We start from the raw sequence: 20,796 nt of genomic DNA, 5'->3' as shown, positions 1-20,796 counted from the left end.
ATTATTCACATTTTGTCCATTCTCAGCCAAAACTTAAAGCAAGAATTCTCATGAGATGTGCTGGTTGTGAGCAGCTCAAAAAGACACAGAGCAGAATCCCACATGGTGATCTTTACCCAGGGCATCATTAATTGCCCCAAGCCTATTTGCTTGATTCCCCCAAACCAATTTTCTTTGCAGGAGCTCTGGGCTAAAATAAGCATTGCTTCCCACACCACCTTTCACACATTCTTGTGCAGAATTCCTTAAAAAAAGCCTGAACAATTGGCTTCCCTGAATGTATTGCACAAACTCTATTTACTGATTACAAAGCAGCAGTGGATCAGAAGGAGACTCCCAGGATGCTCCATATGCGAGTGTGTCACACAGCTCGTTTATATTTATCAACTTCTGTCTTCAAACTAGTGAGATTTTTGCTTCGTTAATCACGTTGCGAGGTTGTTCCCAAACCTTCTGCCTCTGGTGGCTAGAATTACGTTTCTGATTTCCATCCTTATTTATAGCTGGTTGATTCATGTTGCCACATAGGCAATACTAGAAATACATAATTCTTTTTAAAATGACATTTAACAATCTGTCTAGACTGAGGACAAGGAACAAGTCAAAAATGCACATTCTGATTGTTAGCTAAGCTTATGATGATGCTTTTTGCTAACAGCAATTTGAATTACATTGGCTGCTCACCGGCTCCTGAGGATGTCACTATGAAACCAACTGCTTCCCCCATCAGCACAGTTCTATGCAATTCATAGGCTAGTGCAAACATGTCCAAGGTATCTGAATCTATATCTACTGAAAGCATTGCCTTTGAGTGGCTGAAAGCTGTTGCCTCCTTTATTCGTGGGCTTGTAGGAATAGAGGTCAGCTCTTCTGCTCCAGATTGTACAGCAATAAAGTTCAAGTTACAGCCAAATTCCAGATGCACAGATACTCTATTGTCTCCAGGAGACATTGTCCATCCCATCTCTTGAAAGCCAAAAGACTACATCTGAAAGTATTTCATCTTCAGAAGAATCTGCCTCCCACAAGAATACGTCTGTTTGGCTGCTATGAAAAGGTAGTTATTTGTTAGTGTTTCCTAGCAATGGCATAAGTAACGTCAGTTAGAAGTGCTGAAGAGTTGTATTCCATAAAGAGGTATCAAGAGGGTATCTCATCCCTTTCCTCTAGTGGAGGAAATGCAGAGTAAAACTGCACAGTTTGCATTGCCAGCACTGAGCTGTAATCAAGCTCTCACCATCCATGTGATTCAAGGTGTCTCCTGGTGCTTGCACTTCCCAGGGATGGCTCAGGCTGCTCTACAAGCTGGAGCAGCTCACAGACAGGTGATGCCCAAAGGCTGGCAATGGCCCAGCAATGGCTCATCAGGAGGAGGAGAAAAACATCACTATGCTCATGTTCCCTTTGTTCAGATGCTGCACCAGCAAAGGCTTCTGCTGTGCATGATCTCCATGGCATGTGATCTTTACATGGAAATTCTGCTCCTTGTGCTGCTCGTGGGTCCTTTCCAAATCCTCTGAAGCACAAAGGCTTGCTGCTGCAGTGAATAGAAGCATAGGAAACCTGATTTTCTCCAAGCCAATTCAGACAGGCTTGTCCTTCTGCCTGGATTCCCTTACAGCATCACTTGCTTGAAACCTTTACTGCTTTGCCCTTCCTCCCTTGCCAGCTAGCTACCCATGTGCAGCTGTTGTGTTCATCGCAGGCACAGGCTCTGCATCTCCTCTTGGCTCAGAGGATGGCTTGGGAGGAGGCAGGGAGCACGGTGGGTCGGAGCACGGTGGGTCTGAGCACAGAGCCAAGCCCTGACTGTCACCTCCTGCAGGGACTGGGGTGTCCCATACATCTGAGAGCTGATCTCCATCACTGCAGGCACCGTGTTCATTTGGCCCACAGGCCATGGTCCCAAAGCTGGCACACTGCTGCTGGTGAGGCTCCAACATCTCACACACACTGCATTTTTTTTCCCTTGGTGCATATACATATCTGTAATATAGCATATGTTCCTTCTTTCATTTGATAACAAGAGGTATCAGAAGTTGTATATTGATTTATTGCCTACAGAATCCTACTGCAAGATCCCACTGAATCTAAGTTCATAGCTCCAGCCCCTTCACAGGGTGCAAATAGGCTGTGAATTCCCACATCTCTAGCCACAGGAAGAGTTAATGCAATAACCTGTGTCACATCTGGAAGGCAGCACCGCCTCTGCCAGAGCCGCCTGCACCCACAAAAAATAATATGAAAAATAAAAACAAAGTGAGAAAAAGCAAAGAAAACTTAGGGCTGAAGGAAAAGCGGAATTGTGGGAGATGGAAAGGTTGCAGCGTGGCAGCAGGAGCAGTTGGTTCATACATTGGCTACATCGTGCCTTCATCATGCAGAAGAGGATTGGGGCTCTATTTCTTCAGCCAGGATCGGCTGAGCTCTGTGGGTCTTGCACTGCTCAGTGCTGCTGGAAGCTGGGGCTCTTTGCAGTGCCATCAGCCTGGATTGCAGCTCAGCTCTGCAGCACAACCCTGACCTGTCCCTACCAGCTCAGCCCACAGCAGTGCTCCCTCTGGTCTGGACCTTGTAGCACTTCAGCAGCATTTGAGGGATTCTGCTTTCATACTCTGCTCTCAGCTGCTTTATTGCTTTACCAGACTTTAAGTAATCAGCCTGAAATTTCCTCCAAAACATATTCCAGCTGCTCAAAAAAAAAAAAAAAAAAAAAAAAAGGGAAGAGAGGATAAAATTTCTTTGTATTCCTCATCTGAAAAGCAAAGCAATGGTGTGCTTTGCTGTGAAAAGTCCAGATTTCAAATCCTTATGCGAGCTTCAAGGGGTCAAGGCTTTGCTCTTCTCTCCCTGTGCAGTTTGTGTTAGAGGGGGCAGCTGCGTTGCATATGAAAGCACTTAGCAAGGGGGGAATCCTTTTGGGGGTGGCTTCCAACTGGAAATGCTTGGAAATGGTGGAACAGCTGCCATCGCTTCTTCAGGAAGCAGAGCATATCAGTCGTGAGCTGGTGATTTCAATATCATAGATCTTATTAAAAACACAGTCAGTGGATGGAGCTGACCAGAAATCATTGCCTGCAGGAGCAGGCAGAGCCCAGTTGCTTAAGGGGACCCAGCCCAGCTGCTGGGCAGTGACTTTTATTATTTTGCTTTCCGATTACGGGACTCTTTAATTAAAGGTCTTGACTTTATAATCCAATCAATCTAGATAAATAACAACTCTCTTTTGCTGATAAAGTTGTCAGCTTATCGCTGCCCAACAGCCATATTTGAAAGACAAGCTGTAAAATTGCCCAGTAAATCAGCTTACATCACATCTGGTGGCCGCAGCTGCATGCAGGCAGACGTGTGTGTGTGTGCTGACAGCCACATTTCAGTGCCACCCAGGGCACATGTCCTATTCCAACACCAACTCACTGTTTCCTCAGCACTATTATGCTGTTTGCTACTTGTCCCATTCATCCCACGAAACCTCAGAGTTGTTGTAATTGTAAGGGGGAGGTTACAGTGCTGGAGGATGAAATATAATGCAGTTAGTAGAGTATTTTACCCATTTGTCACCTTTTCCTGCCAAATAGCTTTGTTCTAATGAAGGGTATCAAACAAGCATTTCATTGTGATTTAATTGAGCGGTTCCTTGTGACACACAGACATCAATGAACAGCTATGGGAATGCTTTTTAGGGATCAGTGGAGAAGGCAGCATGCTGAATTAGCATACAAATCTGCAAGGGATGGAATCGTGCAGGTGGAATCACAGGTGATAACACAGCCTTTCTCTGAGCTTTCTGATGTCCATGGTTACATAGGAGCGATCAGAATAGGAGCCACATTTCTGAGACTCTGAAGCTATTTGCCCACTATAATACAGAGAGCTTGGGACTGACTCCAGCCCTCATTTCCACTCTTGCTTATGAGCAGCCCTTCTGCCACACCTTGAGAAATTGCATTTTCTCAGTATGGTTTCATGGTGGCATTGGCAGAGATGGAAGCAAGGGTGAGTCAGGCAGCCACTAGGGCTGGGGATGGAGCTCTGCAGGGTATTAGCAGAGCTGAGACAAAACACCTGTACAGACCCATGCAGGCTAAATGTGCCCCTAGATAGCACTGCTGTCTTATTTCCCTGAACGTAGTTCCTAGGCCTAGCTGACAAACATAAACAGAGAAGGAAAAAAGACCATTCTGTAATGCAATCAAACTTCAATTGCCCATTTGTTCTTGTCCTTTAAAAGAGCTAATAACAAGGTAATTGGTGGAGATATCTCCTGGGCTCCATCAGTGAAAGCAAGAGGGAGATTTTCCCACCACGAAATAGAAGAGAGGCACATTTTTCTAAAGAAGAAAGCGAGGTATTACCCAAATTAAAGGAATCCATATTGATTTCTACCTCATGTCCAAACCAGCAAAACCTTGTTCCTTTGAGCGTTGGCTTTTAATGGCTCTGAGACTGTGTGACAAAGCATCCCTGTATTTACTTCTTGGTAAGGAGGGCTGTGAGCCCACAGCAGTGCAACAAGGGCCAAACCTGCATGGGAAGACTTTCCCCACTGTTGTTCTGCTCACACCTTTTCTGGCTCTGCTCTGTGACACACCTGGGTGCCTCTCCCAGCTGAGGGGCTCCAAAGGCACTGCAGATACAATGACAGCATCCAGAGAGTGAGGTGCCAAAGTCCAGCAAGTGCCCTCAGAGGGCTTTTTTTTCAGTCCTCCATTACCTTGCACATTAATTAATATTATTAAGATCCTGTTCCGTGCTGCTTTTATCCTTTGGAAAGTCCTTTGGGTTTCTTTAAGATCCAGGAGCTGTATAGGAGCAAATGATCATTTTATTGAAGTGATTGGCTTTATCCTAAAGCAGGTTCTTAACGAACAGGCTGTAAAGGTTAAACTCTGTGCCAGGGTAATATGTATATCACATTCCCCGGTGCCTTTTGTGTTCAAAAATCGACAGTTTCCATCTGTGAAAAGAGGAATTTAGACATGCTGATACTCTGACATTTAAATGTGAGCAGCAGAAGATAAACACAGCCTGACATAAAGTAAATGGGGTGATATTAGGGAAAGTTAAATTCCAAAGATTCTCCTTCCTGCTTCTTCCTGCTGGGGTTCTGTGCAAGGAGGAGCACCACTGTGAGTCTTGCGGGCTTCCTGAAGCAGCTCAGCCCAGTGCCTGGCAATGGGGGATTCCCAAAGCCAGCCCCAGCAATGAGGTTGTGAAAGCTGTTCCTGGTTATGGATGAGCTTGACATCCCTGCCCTGCAGCCAGCACTGCTCAGCTCAGAAGAGATCTGGGATGCAGTTCTCAGGTTTGGTCTCAGCTGCAGTCATTGTGCAGCAATGCTGGATGGCTCTGAGCATCCCGGATAGGTGCAAACTAAGCAGGTCGCATTGCAGACAACTGATATGCTGCTCTCCAGCTGTGGGAAAGCACAGGTCTGAGCAGCAGAGAGCACCTGTGTGGGCTGGTAGGGGAAGCTGTGGGCACTGGAATCACAGAACATCCTGAGTTGGACAGGACCTGTAAAAGGATCACCCAGTCCAACACAGGGTCCTTCCTCCTTAATGAACAGGGTCTCTTCCATTGCGACAGCAGTTTCTATAGCAAATATCATCATCACAAACAGAAGCACAGAAAGACAGAAAACGTGGGTACAGTGTCACCTTGGAGGGGTCTCAGTCTGCTCTGATTTTGGTATTGACACACTTTGTCCCATCCTATATCTAGACAGCATTGAGCTAAGTCAGGGAACCTTGTGTTTGTGAGCATTTCTGACATCCCTGCCCCCTTCAGTAACCCCATAACTCCACACCTGTATGTGACAGAAGAGCTTTTTGGGATCTTGCCTGACTTTCTTTCTTCAAAGCCCTAGGGATGCGTAGGCAGGTTAAATAATGCAAAAGCTGCTATAATTATGCTGCACCATTTCTCTGGAAATATTTAAAAAATATTAGCAAATTGTTCTTTTTTTTCCCCCTCCGGCCTCTTTTGGAAGGGGTTTCGAACAAACCTAATGGTTTAATGAGACATATGACAACATATGACATGAAAGACAATTCTAGTGACTTTCATTACCCAAACTTAATTAGGGGAGAGTAATCAGCAAGTTCTGTGCTGTGAGCAAGGCAGAATGAATTGTTGGCAAGATGGGACAGAAAGACCCATTGCAGAACAGGCACAGAGATGCTCAGTATATACCCCAAAGCTCGGTGTGCAGAGGAGTGGCAGCACATTGGGTCAGTGCAAACTCCTCCATTTCTGATCCTGCCAGTTATTCACTGCTGGCTACTAAAACTGAAAGATTATTATTATTATTATTATTTTATATTATTATATTATATATTATTATTATTATTATGAAGCCAAAGCCTTCATGCTGCATTAACTTGTGGCAGAGAAAAGAAAAAACAACCCCCCCCCAACAAAACGAAACAAAATAAAACAAAACCAATTGATTTGACCAAAACAAAAAATGGTGTCACCTTGTATGGGAACTGTTGAGACGTGGCCTGGAGCACTGATTGAGCACCTGGGGAAGGACCAGGTCTGCACTGGGAGCACAGGTGAAGGCAATTCAATTGTGTGACCAGAAGGGGTAGAGCCTGGCTGCGCCTCTCTTACACCTCATTTAAGGGCTGATCCTTACTTGGGAAGGCTCTATTTCTGGAGATCCTTTTGTTGATGAAGCTTTTGCTTGTAAACCTGGACTCTTCTGATAGTGGTAAGTAATATTCTCATCCTTTATAGTTCTTCTCTATTGTCTGTCTTTTTATCATTGCACCTTTTCTGTAATACTTTTTCTGTTATATTGATGTATCTAGTTCTTCACACCTGCATTTCAGTGGCAGATCTAGGAGCTCAGAGCCTAAAAGGGTGCGAGTGTGGCTTTGAGCTCTCTCTGCTTTTCTTTTTCCTCTTCTCTTACACCTTTCATGGATAGTCGTGTAAATTATCAGGCTTGGAAAAGACCACTCAGATCATCAGTCCAACTTAGCTGTGTTAGCTCTTTATGAGCAGCTTTGGGAGGCCATCAGCTCTCTCCTTCCTCTAGACCCATCTGCACACTGCCTGCTATGGGGTGTGCTCCCAAAATCAGGGCTCTGGGGATGTCAGCATCGGCTGTGTGATGGGGGCAGGGTCATGGCATGTGCTGGTGAAGCTGCAGAGTGACTTTGGTAGGCTGTTCTCATCCACTGGATGCTTTCAACTGTTTTGCTGTCTGATGCTGGCTGGACATTGATGCCTGGCTAGACAGTACAGACTCCAATTTGTCTCTGGCACATCTCTCGTAAATCTAATTCTGTTCACAAATGAAGTGCAATACAGCACTGCTAACAGAGGTAACCAGGTAAAGTGCTCTGAAGTGACATATGATGAGTGACTTCCCCCAAACAGCTCAGTTGGTGACAGCTGTACCTGCTGGCCCACACTCAGATGTGCTGCAATTTCACTTGTGTTCAAGGGTAATCTCCATTAGCAAAAAGCATTCATGTCTGCAGCGTAAATTCTTTTACCAGGAACATGTCAGTCTGCAGTCAGACAGCTCTGGCTTCTGCAGGGTTGGATCAGGCACTTTCCCAAATGGGAGTGAACTGAGATCAATTTAGACGTGTCCTTGCATTATTGCAGGAGGGCAATAACACAGCATCATGTTGTTCGCCATCACTTCCAGAGAGCAGGGTGTGATCTCTGCTGCAAATCGCTGCCTGTCAGTGCTGGGGGGAGGAACTATCAGCTGCTGGGAAGTAAGTGGCTATTACTTTCCGATCCATTTCTGTTCAGAGATTCCTTAAGTGATATAGATTTAATCCTGTCCAAATGAGGCAAGCAGATGTGGGTTACAGGAGAGGCAGATAACTGTTCAATTAAAATTCCAGACAGGACTTTTGCTTTTTCTTACCCTCATTATTTTTTAAAGACATAACCAACAGCATATGCAAATTAACTCCCCAGATTATTAGTGGGGGAAACCCTTCTGCATATTTAAGTGCACGAATGTGACTGATGGCAAGCACTCTAAGGAGATTTCTCATAGTCTCTGACATCCTCTTAAAGCCTCCAGGTTGCCAAATCAGTTTTCTTAGGGCTGGCTGTAACTGGAGTTGGGCTGAGCTGTGCCATCAGAGTGTTCTTGGGGCTGTGCATACCTGAAGCCCTTCCATGCCCATTGCATGTATATGGCTCTGTCACCTTACAGTCATCCTGCCCAGAGGGCATGTGGGCTTATAGGAAAGTGCAAACTGAAAACACAAAGACACACACAAAGAGTTGTAGCCCTACAGAAGTGCTTTACAAAGCATCCTGCATTCCCGAAGATGTGACTTCAACTTTATCCCATAATGTTCTTTGACAAGATAATTTAGTCGTCTTAGCAAGTATGACATCCATCCCAGCACTCACCCAGCATCCTGGGTGTATCTGACACAGCAGTCTTAGTGCAGGATGTCTTGTTCAATAAGTAACAACACAAAAGAGGGGGTGCTATGGAGGAAGATGGTTGCCAGATATTCAGCAATGCTGACAGTAACAGCAAGGCAAAGGGGATTCATTTGATGGAGGAGCTGAACATTTGCTGTGCTATGCAGGTTTCTCAATAAATGAAAGATACTATTATGATGATTATAACATGAAATTATCACAACAAATAATAATTACCAGAACAATCTAAGAGCAATCTATTTGCATTAAATGCAATGATACCTTTGCTGTCTTGTCTACCCCTTCAGTCTTGGGGCAAAAAGGAGATGAATTGGGTGCTTATGGAGGTCTTTTGCTAGCATGTCAGGTGATAGAGTGATAATATAAACTGAGAGCGTTTTTATGACAACTAGCATTCATCTGTCTAAAGGAAATACTGGGATAAAGCTGATAAAATAAAAAGCTTTAGGCAGGATATCATTCCAACGCAGTAAATTTCATTAGTTTCCTGGCACGAAGCAGAGCAGTTCCTCAGATCCTGACCTTGCACACCTACCACAGGTCATGCAGAGTGACTGAAAAAGTGACAGCCCCTGTTGAGCAGAGCATTATCAGGTGCAATAGCTCAGCCCAGCTCCAAGCAGGAAGGCATAATGCTGGGGATCATGACACACCAGAATCTGCTATGGCTGTCTTGAGAGGCAGCAGGACATTCTAGCTAAATGTTCTCTGTGCTTCATGGTCTAGAAGAATTTGGGACTTTACAGGCACTCAGAAAAATTTCTCCTCTATTATTCAGGGCTTTTCCCAGAAATCCTAAAGTGTAAGTCCTTGCTCCTCTACCTTTATCCCAAAGTCAGCCGGTCCATCCCAGCCTTTGCATCCAGGGATGGTGGAGAACTATGCAAGACTGCTCTGGGCAGTGAGGGAGGAAATAAAGCTTCATTACCAAGACTGTGATTTAGCTGCAATGAAACACCTCCTTAAAAATGCTCACCTGGCCATGCAGTGTGTCCACAGCTTTGTAATTAAGCACAGGACTTTAGGCCAAAGTGGTTACTTACAATACAATGTACTATGGCTGACCCTTCACAAAAGCCAGCAAAAAATGTTTGGAAATCTTCCAGAAAGAGTGAATCCTTTTAAAATGAATGCAATATCTATGTAGGACGTGTAAAAACAGAACTCAAATGTCACAGTTTGCAAGTTTTACTCAGAGCACTGCATGGAGTTCAGCTTTCCTTCGGTGCCCTGAAGCTGTTGCCAGACACTGCTGCTAAGTAGCATTGAGTTAATATTTGACATCCTCCAGCTATTCCCTCTAGCAACTGAAGGGCTGTAAAGGCAGTATTGCAAGCTAGTCAAGATAATGAGCAGGTGGAAAACATTGGTGAAGTGTTGTGTATTTTCTGCTACTGCAAGAGCACAATGGCAGCATTATCCTTGCAAGTCTCGGTACAGTTCCCTTGTGCGTGCCTAGGAGCCCTGTTCATGGCTGGGAATGGAGGCTGGAATGGGGCCTATGCAGCAAATACTCAAGGAACAAACATTTCCTTCATTTTGGTCTTGGTGGGATGATGCAGCGTATGGGGTCATGTTAAGAATGTCATATTCTAACTTCAGTGTTGCCAAGAAATCCAGGTGATGTTTTTTTGCACCTTGTCCTTTTTGATTTTGGATAGGATAAGCAAATCCAGTCCTTTGAAAACAGTTGGCCTTTCTACCTGTTACCTCTACTGGCAGATCTAATGTTTTTGGCAAAAATATGCAGCAAAATACTTCTTTAAAATGTCAGGCTTTGACTTGTCAGTGTGGGTGGAGACATCTGTGAAGAATGGAGGAGTCACGCTTTCAAGGGCAGTTGTATTTTGAATGTGGTGTTCTTTCTGGTGCTGCTAATTCACATTTCCTTTTAGACATGTTTATGTTTCCTTCTTGGCCATCTCTATTTAGACAATGAAATCTTCATGGAAAGGATTGATTTGCCATGCACATCTTCAATACTTTCACTCAGCTGGATCTCTCTGAGGTAACTGTGCATCAAATCTAATATTTTGAGATCTGATGATGTGTCTGGCACAAACTGCCAGGGGCTGAACAGCACTGAGCACAAGGGTCCTGCTTCTTGTCAGGTACCCAGGAACCATAAACATGCAAGAAGTAAAACCAGTTCAGATCTGGATTTTGAAAGGCCTGGTTTTGACAATGATTTGCTGTTTATCCACAGTAATGAAACAACAAACACCAGTGAAGAAGTTCAGAGTCCTCATTTGTATAAAATTAGATGCTTTCCTTTCCCTCTCTGTCAAAACTCCATCGAAGAGTGGAATCTCTGTGCCCCAGGAAGCTTAGCTGTGAATATTAGAGCTGCTCCAGCTCTCATGTTATAGCTTGGTGCCTACAGTCACAATTTATTAATTTGTGTATGCATTATTTCCCACCAGGCTGCCTGGAAAAACACTTTCTATCTTGGTATGTATTTTTGCTTAATTTGCAATGGCTTGCAGACTCACGCTCCCTCTAAATGTTATGTACACTGATCTAATTTATTTACAGTCAGTTCAGATGAGAAACTTATGGAAGATGATAGTGGCACCCAGTAAAACCACTGGAGAAGCCAGTCCTCCTAGTATCCAATTACTTACTCATGCCAGTCAAACATTGAGGCATGGGTATCAAGTCTATACAGGTGTAGCATTTAGACCTTATGATAGCATTTGCCTTTACAAAGGCAGTGAATTAAGTTAGATGACTGATGGGATCAGACTGATAGATGATGGTACATAGATTTGGCCAAGCATCCCTGATTTCTCTTTCATAGCTCTAAGTGTCACTGCAAATTGTTTTAACATAATTTTGAATGTGTAAATCTGACCGTAGGTAATAAATCAGCCTGAATGCATCAGCTAGTGGCCTTGCCTGTGCATTCTAACACTTTGTTGTGTCCCTCTGGTTTGAATATAGCTGTCATTCTGTGACATCCAGGAGGAAATTTATGTACACAGAAAGGGAAGCATTTAAGTGACTCAAATACAAGAAAAAACTGATAAGTAGCAAGAAAAAGGCTTGAGCTACAGATGGCTGGAGTTAGGTGCCGTAAGTAGAGGTGATGTTATGGTAGGTTTGTGGGTAGGATTGCTGAACCATGTAGGCTCTGATGGGTAGATTCTTGATGTGAATTTGGTATCTATCTGCTCAGCACCCATTCCTGGGTTACATCTTGCCTGGCAGGGATTGCTTTGGAGGATTACTCATGCTTTAAAAATCCATGGCTCCTACCAAAAAGGATTGGCAGAGCTGACTGTTACTCAGACTCATGGTTGCTGTATGTCCAAGCTTGTTCCCAATGCCTTTGAGCTTCAGGGTAAAGCTACAGAAAAGGATTACAGATTTCCCTTCTCATTACAACAGCTCTAGTAGAATCTGAGTCATCAGTCATACTTGCTCCAAAGTCTCTTTATGCTTGGAAGCTGATTAGCTGTTGAAATAATCCAGCTTTGATGGCAAGCAATGCCTTATTAATACAGCAACTGACTGCTTTTCTCCCATCATTTGCTTTTAATGGGTCCCACGCTCCTTTATTCCTCATTCTGCCTGTGGAGCTTTCAGAAAGGTTTGGTGACTGTGATCCAACTGTCTGCTTGGATGCGCATTCTCTGCTTCAAAACAAAGCCTAAAATGCAAATGCTGCTGGTTGTGTTCTGGCTTTAGGATCTCTTCAAAGTGTAAACATGATCTGACAGTCTTTCTTCTGCAACTAAGCGTTACACAGGGATTTACTGTACTCATCTGTGCAGGGATGTGTTGGGTTCTAGGCAGACTAATTCTTTTGCATGGTCTCCATCTGTTCCACTGTGCATGAAGAGCAGCCCTGGATGTGATACTCCTCTCCCCTGTGGACCCAGGGAAAATCTGATCCCACAGCCCGTGAACTCAAGAAGGTGAAGCACAGTCACAATCCCATATCGAATGGAGGGGACTGATTCCAGCAAGAGCAATGAGCAGAGAGATGGAGAGACACAGCTGGTACAGACAGACCAACCACAGCCCCTTGCCAGCCTTTCCCTGACCACCTTCCTCACTGCAAGCAAATGAGAGAGATAACATGAAAGAATTCAGTCTTCAGCTGTTAAAAAGAAAATATCCTGTCCTACAGAACTTCTTCCATCCCATGTAAGTTACTCCAAAGACATCCTTGAGATGTAGCAGTGAGTTTTCTTTTTCCCGTGCTCATTAAGTAGCAGCTAACTGGCAAAATTTGTTTCTGAACACTAAGCAATAGATGCTAATTGGCTTTAAATTAGCCTATACTAGTACTGCAGCTGGCAAAGCTACCTTTGCTTGGCTTAGTCAGTTGCTGGGCATGAACGGTGGTAGAGCCTAGGTTTCACCTGGGACCTTTCAAACACATTAGTTTTTCCCTTTCATTTGAAAAAGCAAGACTCCTGACCAGATTGCCCTTTCACAGAGGAGTCTCTGCTGTCATTGTCTTATATTTAGGGAAGTTATGGAGAAAGGTCACTGCTGCTCTCAGGCAGATGGGTGGTTGCAGTGGGAATCTCCTGGGCTTGGGTTCTGTTGTGCTGCCTGCTCTCAAAGCACTCATCTTTACATCAGTTCCTTCTTGAGCTGAATGATGAATTACGGCTCTAGTGCAAATATTTAATCTAAGTCTCTTAAAACTTTGTCAACATACTTGGCAATGTTTTGGGGAAATAAAACTACCCAGTGATGCAATGTCTCATTTATATGTAAATTGCAAAGAAATTAGGGAAAGCAGGGGACTGCCACTGTAAACGTTACATAGATAACAAGTAGTTTGTGTTTTTGCTTCCTTTTTCATTTTTTTTCTTTCTTTCTTGCTATTTTTCAGCTGGGATTATAAAAAGAAACGAGTGTTTTGGGTGTGTAACTGGCTGGCCTGATTGTCAGAGCACAGCATGGCTTCAAATCATGCTCCTTTCATATGCCTCAAAGCTGGGCCGCAAGAATCATCAGTCATTTTTTTAAATACAAGCCTTTGTTATTACATATGTATTCCAACCTCCCAGTGATATACAGAAGAGCTATATGCACATTTTCCAAGGGAAAGAAAAGCTCTCAGTTACAGCATGCCCAGTTGTTCTGGTTATGAAAGAACACAGCTTTGCAATGTAAGGAAAAAAAGGGCATGAGGATGAAGATATCAAAACAGATCTCCACTTCATCCATAGTGGAGCCCCAGAGTTGCGATGCTCAGAGCAGCTCCTGGTGGAGACCACTGAAATTTATAGAACATAGATAACGTGTGGAAAGACTTCCAGAGAAAACATGGCCATAGAAAGCTTGTTGGGTTGTCATCATCAGTAGCTCACCAGGGTTATTTGTCTGAGCAAAACAAACATTTCCAGGTTGCAGGAGTGAAAAACTCATGAAATATCCAGGTTACTGTGCAGGGTGATGCCAGGCGTGGCTTGTTTGCATTCTCATCTCCTGATGAAATAAAGGACAAACCTTCACCAATTTAACTTCATCGTAATCCCATTCAGTTGCTCTGAGTACATCTGGGTTGAAGATCATAGCCATCAGTGGAAGGATCTGTTGCTAAGAGCTATTCTCTCTTTGTATCTGGTTCCAAAGGTCAGGAAGGCTAGACAGTCCTAAAACCATCTCCACAGCACAGTGGCTCCAAAGTTAATTTCAGAGATTATAATCACACCAGGCAAATACTCAAAAATTGGAGATGCCTGTAACCTCAATGTGCTGCTTTGTCATTGCCTCAAAACGGGGCTCATAATGGCAGGAGTTTGGTACAACAGATGAGCCGTCCTGCCTTGGGTGTATGGGAAAAAAACCTCATTATCTCTTAAAAAAGAGCAAAAAGTCCAAGTTTGAATTGATTGGTTGAGTGACTACCATGTCACCAGTTAACAGTGTGTCGGTACCAATTGATCTTTGGCAGAACATCACCAGTTTATGTCAAGGGTTTCTAGCCCTGAAGGCCAGTTTAGGAAGATGGTGGTATAAATGCCCAACCAGAAGCCACAGCTTTTTATTGCAAGTGAAAGGTGAAACAAGAAAGGTGATATGCATCCTTATTTCTGTTCTATGGAGAGCAAGAGAGCAGAAAACAAGGAAAGTGATATGTCGTATTAGGATTTTAATAAACATAATAAACAGAAATAAATGTCTTCAGTGTTGGTAAGTAGATTGCATAAATTATAACAGACAAACAAACAGACAAAAGCCACATAACAACTTCTTTCTCCTTAGCCCCAGAGATCACAAATCATTCTGGGAAGATGCAGTAAACATTAGAAAGGTGGAAAGCAACAGTGATGTAACTTCATCAGTGTATACCGATAGCCATCACTGATTAACTACTTATTAAAACATCTCTTCAACGCTGATTAATATGTTAGAAACTATTCATAACACTGGTGCCATGTAATCTGTGATGATTTGCAGTTATTTTTCTGTTTGTTGTAAGAGTTTTCATCATTTTAACCCTGCAACTGCATATCCACAGATGCTGTATTAACAAAATGCATGGCCAAAACATGAAGGTTTTAAGTGCAGATGAACAGAATACGGGTAAAAGATGGAAGGAAAGAAGAGTTTTACAGACTGTCTCTGTCTCACCTACCCAGATGCAGTTAATGGAGTCACAGATGGTCAGGTGTTACGAAGCCCTAATTACTGGGTTCAAACCCAACCCAAGTCCTTACCACCTTGGCCACTGGCTTTCTGTATAATTAAGCCTTAGTTTCCCTAAATGCCAAAAATAATATTGAGTACATTATGAAACACTGTTGTTCCCTTTACTGATGTAGAAATTGCCCTGAAAATACATTGGGCTCCTATCACAAAGCTGCTGCCTAATGCCTTTTTAAGTCTCAGGTTGTTTTATCTTTTTGTTGTTGCTTTGTTTGTTTAAAATTCAGGTGTATTCTGTGTGTTCTGAAAATTGAGAGTCTCCTACTACCTGCTTTTCCACATACTCATGAATTGCATGTACAATGACTCCAAGTATCTTTGACAGGACAAGATATATTTAACAGTCTGTATGGAAGTTGCTAAGTCATGGCCTGAAATGATGACTGAGCACCTGATGAAGGGACACAGCCATCACAGGTGGAAGCAATTCACCTGTGAGACAAGAAGGGATGGAACCAGCTTCTCCTCCTCCCTAAGCCTCATTTATGAGCTGGCTGCCCTAAGAGAAGATTCTTTACCTGGAGGTCTCGCTTTTTGGAGTACTTGGTGAGCCCTGGTCCTTGGGACAGGTAAGCAACTGTTTCTTTCTTTAGCTGGGTTATGATGGTTTTGATCATTGCTTTTTTGGGGGTAGTTTAGAACTGCTTATCTACCATTGCCTTTCTCTCCTCAGTCCTACGCAGGTGCTGTGAGCAGTACTTCACTGTTGAAGGGTGGTGTTTTTTGTTGAGGACTTATATTAAAAGAAATATAGAAGGCAGACTATGATATTCTTTAGCACAATCAAATTATCTATAACACAGTGAATCCATATAATTATGCAGCTTGATCTGGGAAAGTATTAAAGTACTAAACTAAGAATGAGGGAGAGATGCTGTGATAGAATCTAGGCATATTCATAGCAGCTTCTTCACAATATGATAAGAACATTGTATTGCACATTTTCTTTACACTAAGATGAAAAGAATAAAAGAAGGAACAAAGACCACTGCGTTATCAGCCGGATTCAATTGATCCAACTGTTATGATGAAGAGGCTCTTGTCAAGTCAGTGCAGGAGAAATCTTTCAGAGCTATTAGAGAATAAAATCCAAATCAATTGGTGACTGTGTTTTCAGCTCACTGAGAGCAGGTAGAAAGTCTGACTTGGAGTGCATGAAGCCAAGCTGTTCTTGAAAGGCTTAAGATTTGTTTTGGTCTTTTTGTTATATGCTTGCGACTGTTTAAACATTTAAGTATGAGATGGGATCTGTGCACGCTGATGCTCGAGTCCATGTGGTCACCAGTCAGTGGTCTATAGTTGTCCTCGTCTGGAGCAAAAGTCACTGACACTTTGGTCACAGTGAGTCAGCCCTGTCCAGACAGTAACCCAGGTGCAGGCTTCCGTGAGTAGCAGTTAAATTCCTCCAAAGACAACTAGACAGTTAATCATGTTTCTCAGTGTAAGAGAATCCTACTTAGGTTTTGTTTTATCTCAAGTGTTTAAGGGTTTTAGTGAGCCTTTAATAACAGTCAGCCTTTGAATGCGTCTTGTAGGGAAGACTCAGTTGCATTCCTCAGTGCAGGCAGGAAATCTAAAGATCACTGTATTCTTTAAAAAGCCTTTGTAAAGCCTTAGCATGAGGATTTAAATGCTTCTCATGTGGTGGAGAGGGCTCCAGTCCCATCCCCAGATAAGACCATCAACAACTCACATGGTGAGGCCTGGGGAGAGCAGCAGCACGAAGTGCAATGCTGTGATTGCCTCATCTCTACTTCCATGGGATGTTCTTGTCTTTTCACATTTCTTTTTTTCTTTTTCCCTTTAATTATATGTATTTTAAGGAAAAGAAAACACCAGAGTGCATCTAATTACAAGGAGTTTATTGACTTGAACTTCATTCACTGCAGACTCCTAACCTCATCATCTGATGAGCCAGATGAGCCCAAGAACTGTTTCTCCCCACTCTGAAACCTCATAACCCTGCTTGGATTTAATTGGTGTCTTACAATAATTGAGTACTTGCCAAGAGCCAATTTAAAGGTGCTACCATCTGATCTTTTTTCCCCAATTGAAGGATTAACCCCATTAGCAGTGAACTTTGTGCTCTGTCCATAACATTATAAAGGAACATAGTTCTGTCTCCTGCTCCACTAGCTCATTTCATTCTTACAGTAAAAATGAATCATTAAGCATCTATTATCTTCTGGCACAGTTTGGACCTGTTTCTTCACTGATTGGTCAGAAACAGATGGTTATCTTGGGTGGTCAGGCACCAGTTCCTCACCTCTCTCTAACCCAAAGCTGCCATCTGCACTTTGCCCCTGTTGCACCAACCCAGCACGTGTCCCCAGTGCCCTACATCAGCCTGACCCTGCCTCCGTCTTCATCAGCATCTGTCCTCCTTAGAAATAGCTTTGTAGCATGCTCAGGGGATGCCTGCATGGGGCTGGGATTTGCTGAGGTGGCTGTTCTGTTGTGGCTTCAAAATAAAGGGTGAGATTTTGGTTGACAGCTGGTTGTTCTCAGGTCACAGTGCTTAGTGCCATGGCAGCAGTGGAATGGGGGCACACAGGAGGGAAGGTGTTCTGAGACAGTTTTACTGAGACAGTTTTTAAACTTTTAGGTTATCTTAATCAAGCTATAAGAAATAATAATTAGGAGAGATGTATTTTCTGGTTTCCTAATGAAATACCCCTTATGTGTCTCTGCACTTATGTATGGAGAATGTGTCATGCTGTATAAGAAACAGAAGGTAGATGTCTCCAGCAGCCTAATTTCACATCCTATAATGCCTTCTTTATCATTAATAACACTGTCCCACATTTAAAATGCTCATCTCTTCTCTAAGGACCCAGGACTGCAGTATATCTTTCAGCCTAGTCCTGAGGACAGGTAAATTGTTAGCAGTTTTAGTAAGAAATATGTCAGATTCAGACCAGAGGAGGCTGATGCCTTTTCCTAAAGCTGAAGTGCAGCTCCTGCTGGGAGAGGGAACAGCAGCTCAGCCCTGACATCTTGAAGCCAGGTGGTGGGAGCTGGCTTGGAAAAAGGCTGAAGGAAAGGAAAAACCTCACTCCAAAGGAGCACAATTGGGATTCATGGGCTTCTGGGACAGAGGAAGGGCCTTGTGCTTTGCTGGTGCTCTGTTTGTGGGATGTATTAGCAGTGTGACTTCTCTGAAAAAGCCCATGATAAGGTGCTGTTGGTAAACACTAGGAGTATGGCACAGATGAGGATCACTCAGGAGGAGTGTTTGTACCAGAAGCGTGAAGATTTTGTACTCAAAGCCCAAGAGTGGCTATTCAGCAAACTTCTAATAGAGTAACCTGTCACTTTTTGCTTGCCAGTAGAGTACGTGGGATTGCAGAATGTGGTCGTACTGTCATCAGGAGCTTATGTAGGCTTCTGGTGCTTTCAGGATGCTGATGCTGAGCAGCTGCCCTGTGTGTGAAAGTCTGCCAGGGTCAGCTTGAAATCCTGCCTCTGTTGAACTCAGAGGATTTTGGCCATTGATTTCAGTGGGATTTCCACTTCTGGCCCTTTCAGTTTCTGAAGCAAAACACAATAGAAGACCCTAACTACTGCCTACTGGTAAGAAAAAAATCGTATATTGGTTTTGGCTCTGAAGTTCTAACATTTACTTGTGAATTTAAATTAGAAAATCTATTTGCCATATGTTCGATTCCAAGAGAAGGATGTCTCTGGAGAGCCTGATTCCTTGGGTTGCTTTGGATAGAGGAGGAGTGCTTACAAATTTCTTTGCTTTTCCCTCTTCTGTTTTACTTGTCACATTTACCATTAAACTAGCAGTGACATTTCTGTGCCATCTGGTTTTTTTTGTATATTTATAAGGGGCTGGAGGAATTAAAATCCATGGTAAAACAAGAGGCCTGTGTTCCTAGACCAGCAGTCAAGAAAATGAATGGGGGATTCCACAATGAAATACTTTACCAAGGAAAAAGAGGTTTTGAGGAGGGGTTTTATGCCTTGCAGGACGGAGAGGAAATCTCTGCATGTCTGAAAGGTGCCTGCTTCTGGCACAGCTAGATCTGATTTCCACAAATGGCTGTTACAGCAGTGAGGCACAGTGGTAGCCAGCCCAAGAATTGCAGATCTGAAACTACTGTTTTATTCATCTCTCTTGGGGCCAAGAAATATTCAGACAAATGAGGTTGTCCGTTTTAAGGACTAGAAGGAAGTATGAAGTCCCTCTGGACCCACAACCTCACCTACTTTAAGGTAGAGTTTGGTGCGGTTATGAAAAAGGCTGCTGTGAAGGGAGGAAATTTCCCTGTGCTCCTGTTGGATTCATCAGTTCTCGTTAGGGTTTGGACAAGCCTGGGAGAGTCTATGTCCAATTAGGAGGAATTCTCAGCCTGAGAAACAGTAAAATAGAATTTCTTGCGAACGCTTCATGTAAACAGTTTGTGACATCCATAATCTTATCACACGGTTTCTTGCAGCATCTCATGTTTCCCAGACAATTGTTTTTTATGCGAACTTAAACCAAACAGCTTGAAAATTCAGTCTGCCCTCCCTGGCCTTGTACAGCTGAGGAAAGAGGTCATAGCTGACATTGTCAGCTGCAGTGATTTCAGGCACAGTGTCTGAGTGTAGCCTAAGCAGAAATTTATACTTTTTAATTTGGTTAGAAGATTGTGTTAAATGCCCAGGGAAAAAGCTAGATTGGAGCCTGGCCAATTAGCACACATTCAGAGTGTCTTTGTCAGGGGCAGAGTTGGGGGCTGGCATCAGACAAGGCCATGCAGTGACATGCAGATCACCCCCAGCTTCACATGGGGTGACAGAAGATGACGGATGAGTCATGAACCAAATCACATATTGATCCTTTACAGGATGATAATTTATGTAAATTGCACTTAATGTACGTAGATAGGAGTGACATTTTCTCCTGGACTGTTTCTCTCCAAAGTCGCTCACAGAACAATCAGATTATGACGCTGCATAGCAAAAATGTAGCTTCTCTCAGCCAGATATTTGTTTGCTTGTCAGTGTGGGCAATTTAATTACTAATTCCCAGGGCTGATATACAATATCAGGCTATTACACTGCATTGTATCGTACTTACTGAATAGCATTACATGTGATTTATATTTAATTTCGACTCAATTTCTAATCTTGCTGTGGTGGAGTTACGTGGCCAAATGAGGCTGTGGTCTGCTGTGTTTGTAGCGCTCTGAATAGCTTCTAGTTCATCCTTTGCCTTTGTATCTCCCCAACTCCACTGTTTTTCTTGTGTCCACATTGCTATCTCCAGGTAAATATTTGTTAATCAATGTTCTTTGTCTAAATGAGGCTTCTTATTCAACTGTTTCACAGCCAATTAAACCACATAACAACAACGAGGGGATTTGTTCTTTTCCTTCATGTTAATGCCTGGCTGCTGTAAAATACTTCTTAAAGAGATGGGCTTAGTGGGCTGAGGTGTAACGTGGCTTTAAGTAAGGAGCTGTAAAATTACATGGGGCATGGAATTAACCAGGCTCTTTAGAACCAACAGGATTACACAGAGTTAGAGGACCCAAGTTAATGCCTAGCTGTAGCATGCTTTTCTTTACAGCCTTGGTGTAGTTGCTCAAATTATGAAGTCCTGCAGCAATCTGGGAGTGCTTTCAAAAGTGATGTCAGCGCATAAGAGTTCACTAGATTCTCACTGGAAATCAATGGGATTCATTGTCCTAA

The 20,796-nt window shown here is 43.2% G+C and overlaps 1 long non-coding RNA gene across 2 annotated transcripts; it reads left to right on the top strand.

Moving 5' to 3' along the window:
- Positions 1 to 7,538: 7,538 nt before the first annotated feature.
- Positions 7,539 to 14,589, top strand: LOC107320814. Of its 2 annotated transcripts, XR_001558387.2 has the most exons (5): positions 7,550 to 7,742; positions 10,369 to 10,444; positions 10,860 to 10,887; positions 12,280 to 12,588; positions 13,289 to 14,589. It is a non-coding gene; the product is annotated as an uncharacterized LOC107320814 (long non-coding RNA). The 2 variants fall into 2 exon arrangements; XR_001558386.2 differs by lacking the exon at positions 13,289 to 14,589 and having other exon boundaries at positions 7,539 to 7,742; positions 12,280 to 13,279.
- The last annotated feature ends 6,207 nt before the right edge of the window (positions 14,590 to 20,796 follow it).

The sequence above is a fragment of the Coturnix japonica genome, chromosome 14 (genome assembly GCF_001577835.2).
Source record: "Coturnix japonica isolate 7356 chromosome 14, Coturnix japonica 2.1, whole genome shotgun sequence".
NCBI classification, from domain to species: Eukaryota; Metazoa; Chordata; class Aves; order Galliformes; family Phasianidae; genus Coturnix; species Coturnix japonica.
Note: the sequence above shows the minus strand (reverse complement) of the source record. Positions and strands in the feature narration are given on the sequence as shown.